The sequence below is a fragment of the Pleurodeles waltl genome, chromosome 3_1 (assembly GCF_031143425.1).
Source record: "Pleurodeles waltl isolate 20211129_DDA chromosome 3_1, aPleWal1.hap1.20221129, whole genome shotgun sequence".
In the NCBI taxonomy this organism is placed as follows: Eukaryota; Metazoa; Chordata; class Amphibia; order Caudata; family Salamandridae; genus Pleurodeles; species Pleurodeles waltl.
The window spans coordinates 227712815-227732061 of record NC_090440.1 but is presented as its reverse complement, the minus strand read 5'-3'; positions in this window follow the sequence as shown (position 1 = coordinate 227732061).

Below are 19247 nucleotides of genomic sequence, written 5' to 3'. Positions count from 1 at the left end.
AGTAGATCACTCAGGGCCCATGGACAGTACAGGGGTACAAACTAGAATTTTAGTCCACCCCTCAGCAGGTATCTTTCCCTTTACCTCTTCCTTTTTCCCAAACAGAGAACAATTTTATAGACAATGAAATTGTTTCACTACTCTTCAAACAAGCAATAGTCAAATCGACCCCGAACCCCAGGGGTTTGTCAGTACAATTTTCTTGGTTTGGAAAAAGGGTGGTGGGTCCTGATTGGTCCTGAATCTCAAGCCCTTCCATTCTTGAATAGTGTCCCGCCATTTCAAAATGGAGGGCATCCATTTATTAAGGGACATACTGCAGGAGGGTTACTGGCTCCTGCATCTCGACCTCAAAGATGCATACCTAACAGTTCACGTTTATGCTCCCCATTCACGCTTTCTTTAGTTTTGCTGGCGAAACCAGTGATACGAGTTCCCCACCCATCCATTTGGGCTCTCGTAGGCTCCATGCTGCTTCACCGAACTGTTGTGGCCGATTGTTAAATGTCCCAGAGAAAGAGGCGTCCGCCTCATTATCTATCTTGACAACATTTTGATCATGGCGCAAAACGAAGATACAGTCCTTATACACCTATCTTTGACTTTCTAGGTATCACAAGATCTAGGATTTGTCATAATCTCAGAATAATCGATCATGACACAGTCATAGTCCATAGTATTCTTAGGTTTTCGGTGGATTCGGTTAAAGCCCAGCTGAAGCCACCCCTAGCAAAATGGAGCTCTATCAAGAAAGAGTTTATATCATTGAGGACCCTTGCATGCCTAGTGGGCTTGTTAGCTTTCTTGATCCAAATGATTTTTCCGGGTCCCCTGCGTTATCAGGACCTCCAGCGGTTGAAAATCTTACATCCTTAGAAAAGTCTGTCTTATTCGGAGCAGATACTCTTATCGGAGAAAGCCAGTTCAGCTATAACCTGGTGGTTAGACCATATCGATGCCCGAAACAGCAAAGCCATTTTTGCATCCTCTCCGGAAATAGTGATAGAATCAATGCCAGCCGCTGGGGTCGTGGTGCTTGGTGTGGCTCGGTGAAGACAGGCGGCAGATGGTACCCAGAGGAACTGAGCCTCCACTTCAATTGTCGGGAGTTGTTGCCAGGAGCTTTTGCACACTGATCCATTTCTCCACGCAAAGCGAGTTGCTGCATACTTCTCCGTATGGACAATATCTCAACAGTCTGCTACATAAATCACCAAGGAGGAACCAGGTCTCGAGTCCTGGTAGAGATTGTCAAGGATTTTTGGCATTATTGTATACAACATCAAATATCGGTGATCATGGAGTACATTCTGGGGCGCCCTAAGGTGGTGGCAGACTAGAACTTGCACTTAATGCTGGATGTCAGTGACTGGAAACTCAGTCCTTGGGTTTTTCATGGCTTGAGATAAGGACTGTGTTCAATAGATCTGTTCTCGTCTCCCCTGAATACTCAGCTTCCCCTCTTTTACATTTGGAGGCCAAAAACTCTAGCAGCGGGATCCAATGCCTTCCTTCAGTCAATGACGATGGGTTTCTCTATGCATTTCCTCTATTTTCTGTGATTCAGAGTGTACTCTCTCAGGTGAGGAGGCAGTTGGCGGAGATAATCTCAGTGACCCCTCTCTGGAGGGCTCAATTGTGGTTTCCAGAAGCAATGTCACTGTCCTGTGCTCTTCCAACGCAAATTCCATCCTTCGCCTCTCTTCTTTTGGAACAGGCGGGTCCTCCTCATCCTTTGATAATGGCAGGGTGGTTGTCCCTCATGGCATGGAGACTTTCCGGCAATGTTGGCAAATGCCAGGAGTTTCAAAGGGCGCAGTGTTTTTTCTTATTCCAAGCTTGGGCTCCCTTCACTCATAAACGATACAAGGCATCCTGGAAAAGATGGGTTTGTTGGTGTGGGGAATGACATGTTAATCCATAGAGGGCAGGTATTCATATTATTGTCAATTTTCTTTCTGATTTGGCCTATCAAGGTTTGGCATATAGGACCATTAACAATTTTATGTCAGCTATTTCAGCCGGTCACTGACATTAGGAAGGCAAACCTGTGGGGTAACAACTTTTGGTTTGTAAACGTCTCAGAGGTATTGGGATGGTGCGCCCTCCTCACCTGAAATATACTACTTCATGGGACATTGATGTTGTGTTACGTTTTTTGAGAGCCTGGCCATGTTACGAGGATCTCTTTTGCAAACAGTTGTCGATGAAACTAACACTTCTCCTTTGCATGATACCATGTAGCCGCGTCTTGGACGTGCATGCACTGGATTTAAATGGTAGAGTATTTACCCCTTTGGGGGTCTCATTTTCTATTTCTAGCTGTACCAAAACAACATCACATTGCGTTTCCTATCCAGCTTTCTCTCATAATCACAAACTATGTGTGGTGAAATGTTTCAAGGCCTATGAAGACTGTACTCATGAGTTCGGTAGGGATGTTCAGGGTCAATTGCTTATTTCATTACAGAAATCATTTGGCCCAGATTCTGTGGCCACTTTGGCTCAGTGGGTCAAATGGTTGTTGGGTGAGGCTGGAGTGGACGCTTCCAGATTCGGAGCACATTATGTTCATGGGGCCATGGTGTCTAAAGCCTTTTGCACAGGGTTTGGTTTAGAAGACATTATGGCCCTCATTCTGACCCTGGCGGTCTTTGACCGCCAGGGCGGAGGACCGCGGGAGCACCGCCGACAAGCCGGCGGTGCTTCAATGGGGATTCCGACCGCGGCGGTAAAGCCGCGGTCGGACCGGCACCACTGGCGGGGTCCCGCCAGTGTACCGCGGCCCCATTGAATCCTCCGCGGCGGCGCAGCTTGCTGCACCGCCGCGGGGATTCTGACCCCCCCTACCGCCATCCAGATCCCGGCGGTCGGACCGCCGAGATCCGGATGGCGGTAGGGGGGGGTCGCGGGGCCCCTGGGGGCCCCTGCAGTGCCCATGCCACTGGCATGGGCATTGCAGGGGCCCCCGTAAGAGGGCCCCTACATGTATTTCACTGTCTGCTGCGCAGACAGTGAAGTACGCGACGGGTGCAACTGCACCCGTCGCACAGCTTCCACTCCGCCGGCTCGATTCCGAGCCGGCTTCATCGTGGAAGCCTCTTTCCCGCTGGGCTGGCTGGCGGTCTGAACGAGACCGCCCGCCAGCCCAGCGGGAAAGTCAGAATTACCGCCGCGGTCTTTCGACCGCGGAACGGTAACCTGACGGCGGGACTTTGGCGGGCGGCCTCCGCCGCCCGCCAAGGTCAGAATGAGGGCCTATGACTGTGGCAAATTGGTCTTTAGATTCCACTTTCAATGTGTTATGTCATAAACCCATTGTTGAAATGGCATAAACTAGCATAATCCAAAGCCTCCAGTCCTTCTATAGAATAAAAACCTTTCCAGATAATGTGTCACAAGTTTTCAAATCTATTAAGGACACAGAGGCGAGGATTATCCCACCCATAGATTTAATATCTGTGCATAACACTGTTGATTATGATGATAACTGATGAATATACATAATGTTCTTAAGATATTATTCACATGCCTGCCCGATTAGTTTTTTCTAGACAAGATCAGTGTTATTTGCATATACTTATTGTTTCTCAGGAACAGGTAAAAAGGGCACTTGAATTAACAGGAAGTTTATGGAATGAAGAATTTGTGTCATCACTACAGGTCCAGCTGTCAGTTGCATTTTGGAGTTCTCCATTGGATGGGCTTGTTAGGTTCAAGTTCTTCGTTGGATTCAGGTTCTGTTATTGTCGTTTGATTGCAAAGAAAGAGGAAGGCCTGAGGTCATGGAAGCATATATACAAGGAGCAGGCCCCTAATTGGGCAAAGTCATGGACTACTGAGGATCATGGGAAAAGTCGTTTTTTGTTGTTAAGTGTTTTAATTGGCTGCTGTAAAATATTTCAGTCATCAAAAACCTCACCTCTGTGTCCTTAATAGAATTGAAAATTCTTACTGCGTTAGCTAGAAAAAAATGTATTCTGAAGAGCTTCTAAAAAGAGAGTACATGAGTGAGGGTGATATATATAAAGTAACTATTTTGGTTTCCCTGCTCAGCTTGCCCTCCTTGTAGTTTTCTCTTTCCAACATGTTCGCTCCAGTAGTCTCTTTTGATTATGTGTTTTCAGCCCCACTTCTGGTCACATGGTCTGGCAGCGCTTCCTTTTCGGCATTCAGCAATAACGACTCTCTGACTCCTGAGACACATGCTTTTCAAACCTCGCAGTCTCCACTTTTCACTGCGCCAGTTGTGCGCTGGGTGCACACAATTCCGGAGTGTGTCCTCGTTTGGCTCCAAAGGCACCGGCTGATACCTCACACAATCAGTGTAATTTACCTGACAGCTGAGACACACAATGCTTTGGGGGGGTCCTCTTTGCCCCCCTGAAGGTGCCTGACTTTCCATACCCCTAAGTTGAACCCCTCGAACACCCGAGCTGTGAGTCATCTACTAGTATGGCCCACCTCAGTTATTAATTATTACATGTGGTGCAGGGCTAGCTCCCATCATCAACACATTTGCGGGCCATGTCAGGAATCCAGGTGACTCCTGGATCATTATGTACTTGTTGGGTAAGAATCATTAGATTGGATAAAAGTATACATCACCTTGGGTGGCTCAGGGTTCTGCGTGTGGTATCTATATAACCTCAGGGGCCCACATTGGCACTTGTAGTGTATTTCCCCATAATATTTTGGAGTCCATGGGCACTTTCACTTGGTGGCGCATGGTGGCCTAAATTTGTGTCATTCTGTATTTGACATACTTTTAATCTTTTATCTTGTAATTTCGAAGCACTGATTATCATTCCACTGGTATTTTTACTATGGTGAGTGTGTTTGCAAGTTATTATGTCCCTGGCAATAAATCTTTATTCTGCGTTTTTAACATTTTGATTTAGGTGAATTGCCTCTTGTCTTTTCTATTCCGTCCTGAAGAGACCATGAACGTAACTAGGCCGAAACGCATTAACAGCATTTAGACAAGTCCATTACAGATTAAACTAACTGACCAAATGCTGAAAAAGGAGGATAAACAAATTAAGGATTTGGGGTTTTGATTCTCCTTTTGCGACTATCTTTCCAGTGGACTTTAACACAGACTTAATTTTTGGACACCCACAAAACAAATCACTGGAGGGGACTAGAGAATAAGGACTTGTTGGTGAACCATGTAGCTAGAGAATATGTGTATTGATGTTTGTTGTTCTATTGAAATGTACTCAGGGACTACGGAGTCCTGTTGGAACTAATGGATGATGGTAACAGTAAATATTGTGCATTAAATGTTTTTTGCTTGATTTTCTCATATTACAATTAGGATTGAATGTCTTATTGGAGTTAATTTAATTGGTGCATAAATAATCCTCATTTTTTCACCACTCCTTTACTTTGTTTATATGGGCAAACCCCTGTTTTGCAGTTAAAATAATAAGGTGGCCACATCTCCACGAGAGTAAACAATAAAGTGATTTTATCATATAAAGATAAACCATCTTAAAAAAAGGAAATTACGGAACAATCATGAAAATGCTCAGCTGGAATTACAAGTCCTGTGAATCCATGGGAACAAAAGGAATTGAGATCACAATTAATAGATATTGAAAATGACACACGCCAACCAAGAACAAACCAAAAGGGTCTGAACATTTTGCTTGTACTGTTTACCATATTCTAACAATGAAACATTGAAGTTTCTCCTCAGTACTGTTTGATGTATCGTTCCCATTGGAATATTTGTTGGACATACTAATCAGGATAAGGAAATGGTGTCAACCCTCTAAACATTGTGAGCTGTGTTTGTGCATATATAAAGAACGGAAAGTCGGCACTCCAGATGGTACAATCTCAGAAACTTTATGGTTTTTGAGACAATAGACGATATGTTGGCATGTATGTGTATCTGCCACTTGGCAAGTATAACATTTGGAATTAATTTATGATTTGTAGATGTTTTTTGATACAGGGTCACTTATTGAATGTGATGCATTTGGGCTTATAATAATCAGCCACTAGGCATATTATAAATCTTCGATTTCTTAATGAAAAACTTATGAATTTGACATTATCATGTGATGGTTATCCATTAATCTTGTAGGGTGATTCTTATATTCTCATTTCTGTGTTATTTAATGAGAAAGAAGAATATAGCCATGTTTTTTTCTCCGTGACTGGAGTGGGAAAGTCTTTCCTTTATGTTCACTTGATGGTTGTGTAAATTTTCTATGGGAAATAGGGCATTATGTTATGGTACTGGCTATGAGGGAGACAGCATAGGTTGAAACGTGTTAGCCAAGCCAAATACATTTTTCGAGATTGTACCGTCTGGAGTGCCAGCTTTTCCTTTCTTGTTATCAAGGAGAGAGGCTTATTATACACATTTAGCGCGTCCTGCCCCCACTGCTGCACACCAGCTTGTTAGATGGAAGAAGTCAGAAGAACTGCAGGATACATGTGGCATATATATAATCATATATATATATATATTCACTTAAAGAACCAAAGGTTACAGGGACGTTTGGTTAGGTTCACATTTTACTCGCACAAAACCATAGAAATTCAGCAGTTATGGTTATGTCAGATAACTATAACTCGCACCATAAGATAACTATAACTTGTACCCCAACCATGCACAGTTTTCTCCTTAATAATTTGATTGCAAATGTTACAGTGATATTATCAATTATGTATAGAAGATGTCATCAGTGACGTAGTATCTGGGGTATTAAATGAGGGCGCGAGTTACAGTTACCTTAGGGCACAGGGGGTAAATTGAAAACAAGTGCGGGTGACCAGGCTTGTTTTTTTTTCCGGCATATTCAAGGATCCTCTGCGAATTTCACTGAAATGTAAAAAAATATATATTTTTTGCACTGGCAGGGTCCCAGGGGGCACAGCACCAAGGCTAGGGGATCAGGATATTCCTGCCCTGACCCCTTTTCCTTTTTTCCTTTTTTGTTTGGGACTTGCCTGAAACAGAGCCCCAAAATGCCTACCAACATTTCTTGGTTGAAGTGTTGGCAGCCAATCATATATCAGCATGGGGACTGTTGGATCCGCTGAGGATCTGCGCCCCCTGATCTCTGTATTTTGTTTTCCTTTAACATCTCTAAGACTACTGAATGGATTTTCACCAAATCACAAAAAGCACGCTTTCGGCATCATAGGCTAGCTTTCTGCCAAATTTGGTCTGTAGTCGTGTTCAAAATCCATATGGGAAAATAGATGGGGAAAATCCTTTTGGGGCTCCCCCTTTTTCTCGCACCTGCGTGACTGATCACCCAAAACCTTCAAGCCAGCAGCAGTACCAACTGTCGTATTAGTTTTGAAAATTAAATGAAGATTTGCCAAACGGTGCAAAAGTTATTGGCAAAACAAAAAACAATTTTCCTATGGAAACTAAGTCCTAACTATAACTACCTACTGGCGACCACCAGTAGGTCATATATATATATATATATATATATATATATATATATCCTGAGACAAACTGTGTTTGCCAGCTTACCAGCGTGCTTCCCTTTAGCCAGTGGTATGTGGAAACTAATGTGCCCGCCTTTGCATTCAACAGTGCACAATCCTTATTCTCTGTAAAGATGAGACCAGCACTCCCGTTGCTGCGTTCAACATTTATTTCTTGCTGAGGAAATAATATATATCAACACGTTTCAGCTGTACTTCACAGCTTTGATCATGCTAAAGGCGCCATTGTGTATTCACTATTTTGTACTCTTTCTAGTTCAAAAACGCAAAGAAAGGACAACTAAGATGATGCAAATCGATCGCAATCTTGGAATGTAGTAAATCTATTACAGTTCCATGCATCATGAATAAAAATAGCATTGATATATTATATTTAAAGAAAAGAAGCAAAAATATACACATTTTTAAGAACAAATGAATCGGTTAACCCATTGCAATATCAAAGTCGATACTGCAAAAATATTTTGACCAAAGCACAATTCATTTTGCTACAAATAACAATGCTGTCAATTCAAAGTTATTTATCATTCATCAGGATTTGACCAATTAAAAATATATATATTATAATCTTGGCAATCATTTCTTAATGTTGGTGTTCAATTACTCCACAAAACTAGGTCAACCTCATACACATTATTGCCCAGTTCCATTTACTTTTTGTCACGTATCTGCTTCTTAGTTTTATATCAAAAGTCTGTGCAACTTTACTTCAGTCTACATAAAGCTCCAGTGGGCAGACTAACCGAACGTTTCTCGCTACATCCTTGGATGTGATATCATCTGAAATAAACCAACAAAATCTGGTAACTTATCAGTGAATTTCTTGTGCACATTAACTTATAATAAGTGAGAATTGGCCATAAAAAATGGTCACCTGCACAAAGGCATCTGCTGCCTTGCCAAGAAGTTAGCATCCAAGCATGCAAATAATTCTTTATCTATATTAAGACCATGGGGTTCATTACTAGCTATATCTAAGATGAACATTGTATCCAGTCTTCTATGTTTACCTCCCTTCAGATTCTTAGGTACTTGTGCTAAGCCACTGTACTTCAACATGGACTCATCCCCTTCATGGAAATTGCGGAAATGCCTGGCTACTGTAAAAATTCAAGTGACAACAAAATGGTTTAAACTAAAAACAACACAATATTTACCAGCTATAGTTATCTCTAGTAACAATAACTTGTGCCTTAAGGTAGCTATAAATTGAGCCCTCACCCAGCTAGTTACTCCACATATTCTATCACTCGTGACATCTTCTATAACATTATTGGCAATATCACTGCAAAATTTGCATTATAAGGTATTGATGAGAAAACTGTGCTTGGTGTGGTGTGAGTTATAGTTACTAGAGATAACCATAACTGATGAATTTCAGTATTTTTTGGAGTTTAGAACATTACGTTGACACTCAAATTTGCATACAACCATAAAGTCACTTTAACCTTTGTTTTTTTCAGTGACAATATATATCTCACTGGAGGATGTTTCAGTGACTTGGGGCCTGGGAGCTGCATGTTACAACTATGGAGTGCAGACAGTGTATGTACAGAATGGACTAAGAATGGTGGTAATGGAGGTGCACAAACTCTGATCAGTATTATGCATTATGGAAAATCAAATTGCAGTAAAATATTGGACTACTCCCACTGATAATGAAAGAGATGTGCATAATTAATCATGTTACAGCAATTCTCAGGTGTAAATACTCACGTGTGACTACCAATCCCAGAATTCACTATAAAAATCATGGTGGCAGGAATGTAAGAAAACAACGGACTAAACCACTTGAGAAAGATGATATGTTGAAACGCGTTGTGGGGTCTAATGTGGTTTGTCTGCAGAAATAAATGAAGTTTATGAGGCTCCCGGGAGTGCAGTGCTTTTTCCTTCGATGTATAATTTAAAGGGCTTTGGTCTTAACCCTTTGCCTGCACCAGCAGCAAGAGCGCCTCACTACTAAGACCAGCTGGTTTGGATATATATATATAGAGAGATAGAGTGAAAGAGAGAGAAAGGCTGTACACACACACACATATATATATATATATATATATATATATATATATATATATATATATAAAAAAAAATATATAGATATAATTTTGAGCACTTTTATTTAAAAAATAGAGTGGTATAAAAAGCCATATTTCACAAGTAATACTGAAATATGGAAATATATTTCATGGTTCCCTGTGAAATATGGATTTCACCATCCTAATGACAGCACCCAAAAAACTCTGCAGAGCTTTATCATTGCCAGGGCTACTAGGATTATGTGGTATGTAGGACAAAATTATGTGACAAGGTTATCTAAATTATACAGCAATAATACAAATTAAAGAGCACATTATATGGCAGTATTATTTTCATGTATTCTAGATGAAATCTTATTTATAAATCTGAAAATTATTCAAATATGTTGTAAGTGTAATAAGTCCAAAACTATGCAGTAAACACTACAGCCACGTAATCACATTGACCCTCACAATTTGTTAATTTTATCCACTATTCATGAAAGATGGACAGAACCTAAACATTCTATTTCTAACTAGTGCCCTAGGCTACTGCCCTTTGAAGAAACAGTTTTTGTAAGCTAAGTACCCAAAATAAACATGTATTATGAAAAATAAATCGCAGTAACAGCACAGTAACATTTGTAATATGGTCTGACATTTATAAACCTCTCTGCCTTTGGCCGTGTGATTTATGATGTCATTAGAGCCCGTCAATGGCAATGTCATATTGGTAGAAGAGAGCATGGGAATTAGGAAAAGATTGGAACTGCAAATCTCACAGTCTCATTCCTTACCCAATAAGGCTATCTTTCCGCTTACACAGGCGTAAATAGCAATGCTAGGTTACAATGATTTTACAGCCTGTGGTTTTAAACATTGGTTACATTTCAGAAAAATCATGTAATTAAAAGTTATAACTACAAATTATGAGATGCTCCACATGAGTTAAAACTGTTATAGCCGCAAGAAGGGGTGCCAAGGCACTAACGCCATGATATCAACAATAGGTATTCACAGACCAGCAGGAAGTATCACTCAAATATCAGCTTGAAACATTTTGCAATTTATGCAGTCAAAAGCATCCACCAATAGACCAGCCAGTGCTTTAATATGCATAAGGTTTCCACACATAGGCCCTCATTATGACATTGGCGGTAAATCCCACTTACCGCCACGCTGACTGCCGCCAACAAACCGCCGCAGCGGCGGATATGTGTTCACCATATGATGACACACACACCAATCCATCTCTATTCAGCCACATACACAATTCCGCCACACCAAAGGTCATGATAAACTGGCGGTATCAAAACCCACACAGTTACGCCAACAGAACAACGCCCATCACATTATGACCCACGAATCACCACGGTGGACATTCAATGGCGGTAAACCATTGGCGGTTTATACCGCCGCACTCAAAATACACACACTCAAACAAAACAGCACCACATTGGACAATTCAAACTACACGCACCTGACACACGCCACACCCATTCCACTCTAAAACACCCACCCACAGTACCCACAACCCTTTACGACTACAAACCATTGGCACAAGACAGACACCACGACCAAAGACAAGACCAGAGCCACACACCACCATCACCTATACACCACCCACGCATCTTACATCACACACCCCTACTCATCACCCTACACACCCTCACCCACACTACTCACACAACACCCATGTCACCAGAAAGACACCCCAGATTCTCAGAGGAGGAGCTAAGGGTCATGGTGGAGGAAATCATCAGGGTAGAGCCACAGCTATTTGGAGCACAGATGCAGCAGATATCCATTGCTAGGTAGATGGAGCTATGGTGGAGGATCGTGGACAGGGTCAACGCCGTGGGACAGCACCCCAGAACAAGGGATGATATCAGGAAGAGGTGGAACGACCTACGGGGAAGGTACATTCCATAGCAGCAAGACACCAACTCGCTGTACAGAGGACTGGCGGTGGACCCCAACCTCCTCCCCCACAACTAACAACATGGGAGGAGCATGTCTTGGCAATCATGCATCCTGAGGGTGTGGCAGGAGTAGCAGGAGGACTGGACTCTGGTAAGTCAATTCTCTATTACTATCATCCCACTACCTGCATGCCATATCATACCCCCACCCTCACTCCCATCACTCCACTTCCTCCCACAAACCCCACCATCACATATCACCCATCCCGATGCCAAGCCCTACATGCACCACCAATGCATGGACACCACTCACAGCCCTGCATGGAAACCTATCACTAAAGCATGCACACTAGAGAGAATCAGCTAGCTCACCACATACCAACTCACACAAGTTAAAGCTGCCAGGGCGAATACAACCAAACAGGACAACCCAGCGATGCACAATATGTCACACACAGAAACAATAACACAGCATTTACATCCCCACAGATACTCCAGCCAATGTCAGTGGAGAAGAGGTGCCAGCACTATCCAGTCCCCCCACAGAAGAGGCCCACAGTGATGACAGCGACTCTGGACGCCTGGATCTGGATGACCAACCTGGCCCATCAGGGACCTCTGAACAGTTGGTTACCCAGGCACAGCCACACACCACCACAGAGCCTCCCCCCTCAAGAAACACCACCACAGTACCCACCCAGCGTACCATACCTCTGTCCCCAGGACACGTCAATCAGCAGTGTGTCACAAGGCACACCTCGCCCCCAAGACAATCAGGGACCTGGGGGCATGTGGCCCCCTCCGGAGCCAGTGGGCAAGTCACCCAATTGAGAGACTATGGCCTTGCCCCCTCCAGAGCATGTGGGCAAGTCACCCACTTGAGAGACTGTGGCCTTGCACTCTCCAGGACCAAGCACAGGGCATGTTGCCCCCTCCAGGACCAGTGGTGTTGTTCCATCTGCCGGCTGAGGTGCCCTCCATTCCCCGTCCCCCTGTGGTGCCTGCCTAGTTTCCAACTGATGCCCCTGCAGTGTTCTCTCCGTGTTGCTGCAGGAGACAAGTAGGGCCTTGGATTTTGTCATGTGGCTCTCTGGCCCACGCACATTGAGGACTGGGCAGTGTCCCTTGAACTGTACATATGTATATACCATTAGATTGAATTTTCGTATTTTTACTGTATTTATATTATTACACTCACTTTCATCTATTCCTGTAGTCTGAGGCTGCAGGGGATGGGCTGGAGCTTCCCCCCACCACCACCAGCAGCATCAGCAGCACCACCACTGAGCTGCCAGCGGACGGTCTGTAGTGGTGCCTCCATGGGCCTTAGTGCGGCCTGCCCCCTGCAAATCCTGTGGGAATTACATAACTGAGAGACTGTGACCTTGCACTCCCCAGGATCTGAAGCACAGGGCACGATTCACCCTCCAGAACCAGTGGATATGACACCCAGTCACCCCATCCTCCCCAGGAACAAGACCACAGCGCACAATGCCCCCTCCAGAACCAGTGGGTATGGCACCCACTCACCCCATCCTCCCCAGGAACAAGAGCACAGGGCACGATGCCCCCTCCAGAATCACTGGGTATGGCACCCACTTACCCCATCCTCCCCAGGAACAAGAGCACAGGGCGTATTCCCCCTCCAGAGCATGTGGGCAAGTCACCCACTTGAGAGACTGTGGCCTTGCACTCCCCAGGACCAAGCACAGGGTGTGTTGCTCCTTCCAGAGCATGTGGGCAAGTCACCCACTTGAGAGACTGTGGCCTTGCACTCCCCAGGACCAAGAACAGGGCATGTTGCCCCCTCCAGGACCAGTGGTGTTGTTCCATCTGCTGGCTGAGGTGCCCCCCCGTTCCCTGTCCCCCTGAGGTGCCTGCCTATTTTCCAGCTGATGCCCCAGCAGTGTTCTCTCCGTGTTGCTGCAGGAGACAAGTGGGGCCTCGGACTTTGTCGGTTTCCTGTCTCATAATATGGTGGGCGGAACATTGACTTCTGCCTGGCTGTAGGTGGCTGCTGCCATGGTGGCTGTTGTTTCCGCCTTGGCGGTTGGTGTGGTAAAGTGGCTGTCTATGGGAGTTCTCACCGCCATGGTCATAATTTGGCGGTAATTACCGCCCGCTTGTTGGCGGTATTACCGCCACTTTATCACTGACTGCCAGGATTGTAATGAGGGCCATATTCTTTTAGTACTTTACTCAACTGCTCTGATTGAGATCATGCCTATTTTGTGTCTTCAGATATCATTTAGGAAAAACACCAAGGGATGCCAAAGGGACCTTTACATTTTACCATCCTTCCAATCCTCTCCACGTGCACTTGTGAATAGTAGTCTCCCCTCACACACACACACATTGCTGTGCGCCAAAGTTAAACCAGGTCCATGCAGTTCACTTTGTCTTGTGGTATCTCCAGCCATCTCTGACAATTACTAAAGTAATGCACAGAGAACCTCAACTTCCATTCTTGCCAATCCTACCATCGGCCTGCCAAAGGTTGCAAGCGACTGTTCTTGCCTGCTTTCTAATCAAAATTAGGCGTGATATTATGTAACCCTTACACTGAACAAAGATTCCAGTGTTGTAAATATCATGTTTTTTCAGTGCTAAATTCTTTCATTTTAATATGAAAAATGTGTTTTTCCAACAAACGACAAGTGAATAAATGGTTTTATCAAACACATGTTCCTAGCATGTTCTTCTGTGATTTTAATTGGTGATAATTTAGCTTATGCAAATACATTCATGATAGTTAGCAATCTTTGCTTGAGCATCCAATTATTAGGTGTTACTAATACATGGTGCCTCTAGAAAAGTAGTGACTGCAAGAACACATTGCCGTCCTCTGCTTTTTGTTCAGTTTAATGGTGTTCAACAAAGACTTGAGCTCAGCCATATTTATGGATTCTAAGAGTGTTTACCAAGCTCTAAGGCTCAGACTTGTTTATTGTTTATTGTAACTGTGCTCAACAATCTCCCTGGCCAAACAATGTTTATGTTAAAAATTGTCAACAAGTACTGTAAGAAATTGGATTGTTGGTTGACTGAGGAGTGAGCCCTTGTCAAGCAGCAACCACAATCCTTGTCAGGATAAGAGACAAGCATACCCCCAACTAACCTTTTTTCCACCCTCTGGTAGCTTGGCACAGAGCAGTCAGGCTTAACATAGAGGCAATGTGAAAAGTATTTGTGCAACACTTCAAGCAGGAACACAGTGAATAAAACCAACAAAAAGGAACCACAGCAGATTCATACAGATACATTAGAGTTTAATAAATAAAACAAGACCAAAATTACACAAATCCAATCAGTAGAACTAGAGATATTGAATTTTAAGGTTTTAAGTAAAAACAGTGACAAAAAGCACAAAGCACTACCAGAGATATCTAGTCATGCCAGACCATGACAAAGTCACAAGTTCAGGACAACTGCAGTGGAGTGCAGGCCGGCTACAGGGACCCAGTTAGGCCCACTGAACAGAGTACCTTAATTCCTGGTTGCTGAGAATTGCTTGGATCTGTGTCGAATATGAACCGTGCAACTAATGCAATACATCGGTTCCGATATGCGGCGAGGCTGTGATGTGAGGTCCTGTTGCATCATCATCAGGGATGCAGCATACAGCTGATGATGTGTTGGTTCCAAGGAGTGGTGAGGCTGTGATGTGGAGTCCAGTATCATTATCAAGGCTGCCGTGGATAGGAGATGTGAGGGATGAGGGATGCGAGGACTTGGCCTGCGGATGCACCATGCATCTGCAGCGAAGTGCCAGTTCCAAGAACTGTGGAGAGAAATGCATGTCTTTGTAATGGGCCCAATCCATGTAGCAGCGGCAATGCATTGCTTCTGCTCGGGGATGCTTCGCTCAGCAGAGGAGATAAGTAGGTTTTACTTGGAGATTTATCACTCAGCAGAGAGGATGCATTGGTTGGTCTGGCAAGCACCTTAGGCCAACTTACCAGTGTCTATGAGGGGGTGGCACCACTTGGCAGGGTAGACTTAGAGGTGGCAGAGTTCAGGTGCAAGGAGGTTAGAAGCTTGTTATGTCCCTGAAGCTTCAGATCAGGAGGCCAGCTAACTAGCCCTTGGAGAACCTGGGTTCAAGAAATGCAGGTCCAGTCCTTTTCCTCCAGGCAAGAGGGCAGCAGGCAGCATGTCAGCACAGAAAAGTAGGAGTCCAGCAGAGTGCAGTCCAGTAGAGTGGCAGTCTTCAGCAGCACAGCAGTCCTTCTTCCTGGTAGAATATCCACAGGCCCAGAAGTGTACTGAAGCAGTGGTGTCTGAGATCCAGTATTTAAACCTTGGTGTCCTGGTTCTGGAAGGTGGGACAAACGTCTAGACAGTAGCTTTGAAGTGCAAGGAATTCCCTACCTCCCCTGTCCTAACTCCAAGATGGCTGGAGTGACAGTACAGGGTCATTAGGCCCTTTGTGTGTAGACAGGACACAGCCCATTCAGGTGTAAGTGCAGCTGTGTCCAGCTCCTCCCTCTTCTCGTGCCCCAGATAACTCAACAGGTCGCACCTAAGCTCCCATTATGTTTGACTGTCTAGGAGGAATACACAAAGCCCAGCTGCCAACTACACCCAGTCGTGTCACCAGAGATAGGCTTCAGGAAAATGGCAACTTTCTAACAGTGGCATTTTCAGAACTGTAATTTTAAATTGGACTTCATCATAAGTTACGGTTTTAAACTATGCTTCCAGAGACACCAAACTTGAAGGAATTATCTCTTCCCATTTGGAAGTTACACGTACAAAATGTAATAAGGCAACTCCAATGCTCTTCTCTGTGAGAAACAGGCCTTGCAGTAGTGAAAAACTAATTTAGGAATTTTTCATGACCAGACATGTAAAACTAAAGAGTACATGTCCTATTTTTTAAATACATTGCACCCTGCCCCCTGGGCTCTGGGCAATGGATCACTTATATGTATAAAAAAGAAAGGTTTGCACACCAGTCTCTGCAATGGCAGGCATGAAACATGTTTAGAGGGCTACATATGTGGATTGCACATTCAGTGCTGCATGCCCACTGGTACCTTTGAATTTATGGGCCCTGGGTATGTCAAGCCACTTTACTAGGGACTTATAAGCAAATTAAATATGTCAATTGAGGATAAACGCAAATCATCATGTTTTAGAGGAGAGAGCATGTACGCTTTAGCATCGCTTAGCAGTGGTAAAGTGTGCAGAGTCCTAATACCATCAGAAATTAGGTCAGCAAAAAATGGTGGAGAAAGGCAAAAAGTTGGGGGGAAAACCAGTCTAAGACTGACAGGTCAAACAAGTACTCTGACCAAACCTTATAAAACCTCATGTATCAAGCCATAGGTTTGAGAGGAGCTTCACACCTGGGATATCGGACAACAGGGGCACAGCTTCAGCACCTAATCCAATTGAAGGAAATAGGAGACTCACAGGAGTGGACGCTTATCCAACGCTTTTGACTGCGTTAGCAGACTTGCTTTTCAGACAGAACAACAAGGACTTAATGTAGTCTTACTGATCTGAAAACAGGCATGCAAAGGTGTTCCAGCTTAGAAACTCAGAATTGGGAAGTTAACTGATATGCTAGAACTAGCATGGTGCGTAGAAATAGCAGAATGAGGGATTTAAGGCTATAACATGCAGTAACCATGTTAGAATTTTTCCTGTTGTTTTCAATGCTTAAACATTGCTTCGCTGCATTACTATTTGTTTTCTGTGCAATGACAATTCATGTCATGTGCACTAGGTTAGCATTTTAAAATACATATTTTAAATGCATGCTCTGTTTCCTATGCTTTTTAGTGTGTCATTCCTTTACATGAGTATCTGGGTGTCTACTTATAGTTCCTGCCCCATCATATGGGACTGCCAGTTAACAGAATTGCTTCTTACGCAGACATCTTATGCAGTGGCGTAACATAAGCCCCGAAGCCCTGGTGGTGCGGAGGTGGGGGCCCGACCTTCAAGGGGCCCCCTCAGCAAAAGAGGTATGTAGTGGGCCAGGGAGGGAGGGAGCCTCTCTATGTGTTTTGCTGGGGGAGAGGGGTAAGTTTATTTACGCCACTGGCACACATTTTAAGTGGATTGTGTACTGGTTGACGTCCAATTGGATTTCTGATTCGAGTTGGCACCGTGACTGAGTCCTTAGTGCCAGTTGTTAAGAACACCGAACCCTGTGACTCCAGGGGACATACAGCATGCTTTACCAACTCACTGTGGCAAGCAGGATCAATATGCGGCATAACCATCTTCCTAACCTTAGGCCCCAAACCACTGACCTTCTAATGGGCATTCATTCACAACATGTTTACCCATGCCATGCTGGACGGCACTCTTGTTAAGTATTTTATTTTGTCTTTGCCTGGGGCGGAATATTGTGAGTGATGTGGAATGTGAGTGTTCTACCGCTGTCAGTTTTAAAGTTCACTCCACAGCTGAAAGCTGAGCTGGTTACATCATAGTTCTTGACGGCCTTCCCATACTTGTAGAACATTCCTCAATAGTACCCGTACCTGCTGCTTTCTGAGTCTCCCTACCAACCTGCAATCCCAAATGTAACCCCAACCACATTCCCTTCTCGCTGTGAAATCGCGCCAGAGGCTGTAAATGAAGTGGCTGGATGGAAGAGAAGGAACACGTTACTCACTTTATGTAGGAACTTGTGTTCTACGTGCTCTAAACATTCTCAGTTTCGAGCATTCACTGTTCAAAACGACCATCTTTCTATGTATACCTCTTCATCATAAGTGCCCTGAGATTCTAGTGGATTACAGTCCTTAGTGGAAAGGTTACCAGAAGACGCCATGTCATCATAGTCACCGTTATTCCATACACTGCAAGTGTTCCTTTTACAAGCATTTCAACCAGAGCTGCAGCCCAGTTAGCTTAATTAGAAGGTCATTGCTTAGAACACTCGGGAGGGTGTATGCGTGACCTCAGTTCATAATTACTCTAGTCGACTTCAGAGCACTGTCCACTAGGCGGCAGTGTTACCATAAATCTTAAACGAAGCTATACATAAAGAAAACCCTAATCTAACAGTTATATTTAAGTATGGTCCGTGTGATAAACGAATGCTGTCAGTTTCAGTTTGTGTTTCAACTAGAACCAGACTAGCACTTCCAACCAGAACAATGTCCGACTTTGTGGAGATTTTGGAGCACGAGAAATAACTATTTTTTAAGCCAGATATTTATAATACAAAACAATATTCCAGAGAACCAAATTGCTGGAATACAAATTGAGTCACGTGACCAGAAAGGGTGCAGAGCCACAATGGACGTAGTCAATGCCGCATAGCCTATAGTCCTGCCAATACAGATGTAGTAGTATTTCACACCCCCACTTCTTCCAAAGAAATTGAGACTCTAATGTTGTCCTGGCTTACTTTATTGATCACAAAAAGTCACGTTTTAAGATAACAAAGGAAGTGAGATGTTTGACATGGGGTCTCTAGTTGGCAGTGGTTTGCACCCTGTGCAAGTAGGGACCCTCACTCTAGTCAGGGTAAGGGTGTCACGGTTTGCACACTTCTTACCGCTGTAGTCTGCCAGTCTCGGGGAACTACCTGGTTTCTTGCTTGTTCTGGATTGGCCATAGTAAGGGCGACCCCTCACAGTAGCCACGGTGCTGCTGACAATACAACGCCTAGCAGAACGTAACCTCCGGAAGGAGTCCCAGAGGAAAAATCCAAATATTGGAAAAAAAACTCAGATGACAGGAACTCCTGAGAAGAGGCAAAAAGAGAAGCAGAAAAGAAATAAGAATCAGGAACAAAACTGCGGGCAAAAAACAGGATAGGTAAAAAAACATAGGAAGCAGGAGCGAGGAGCACCAC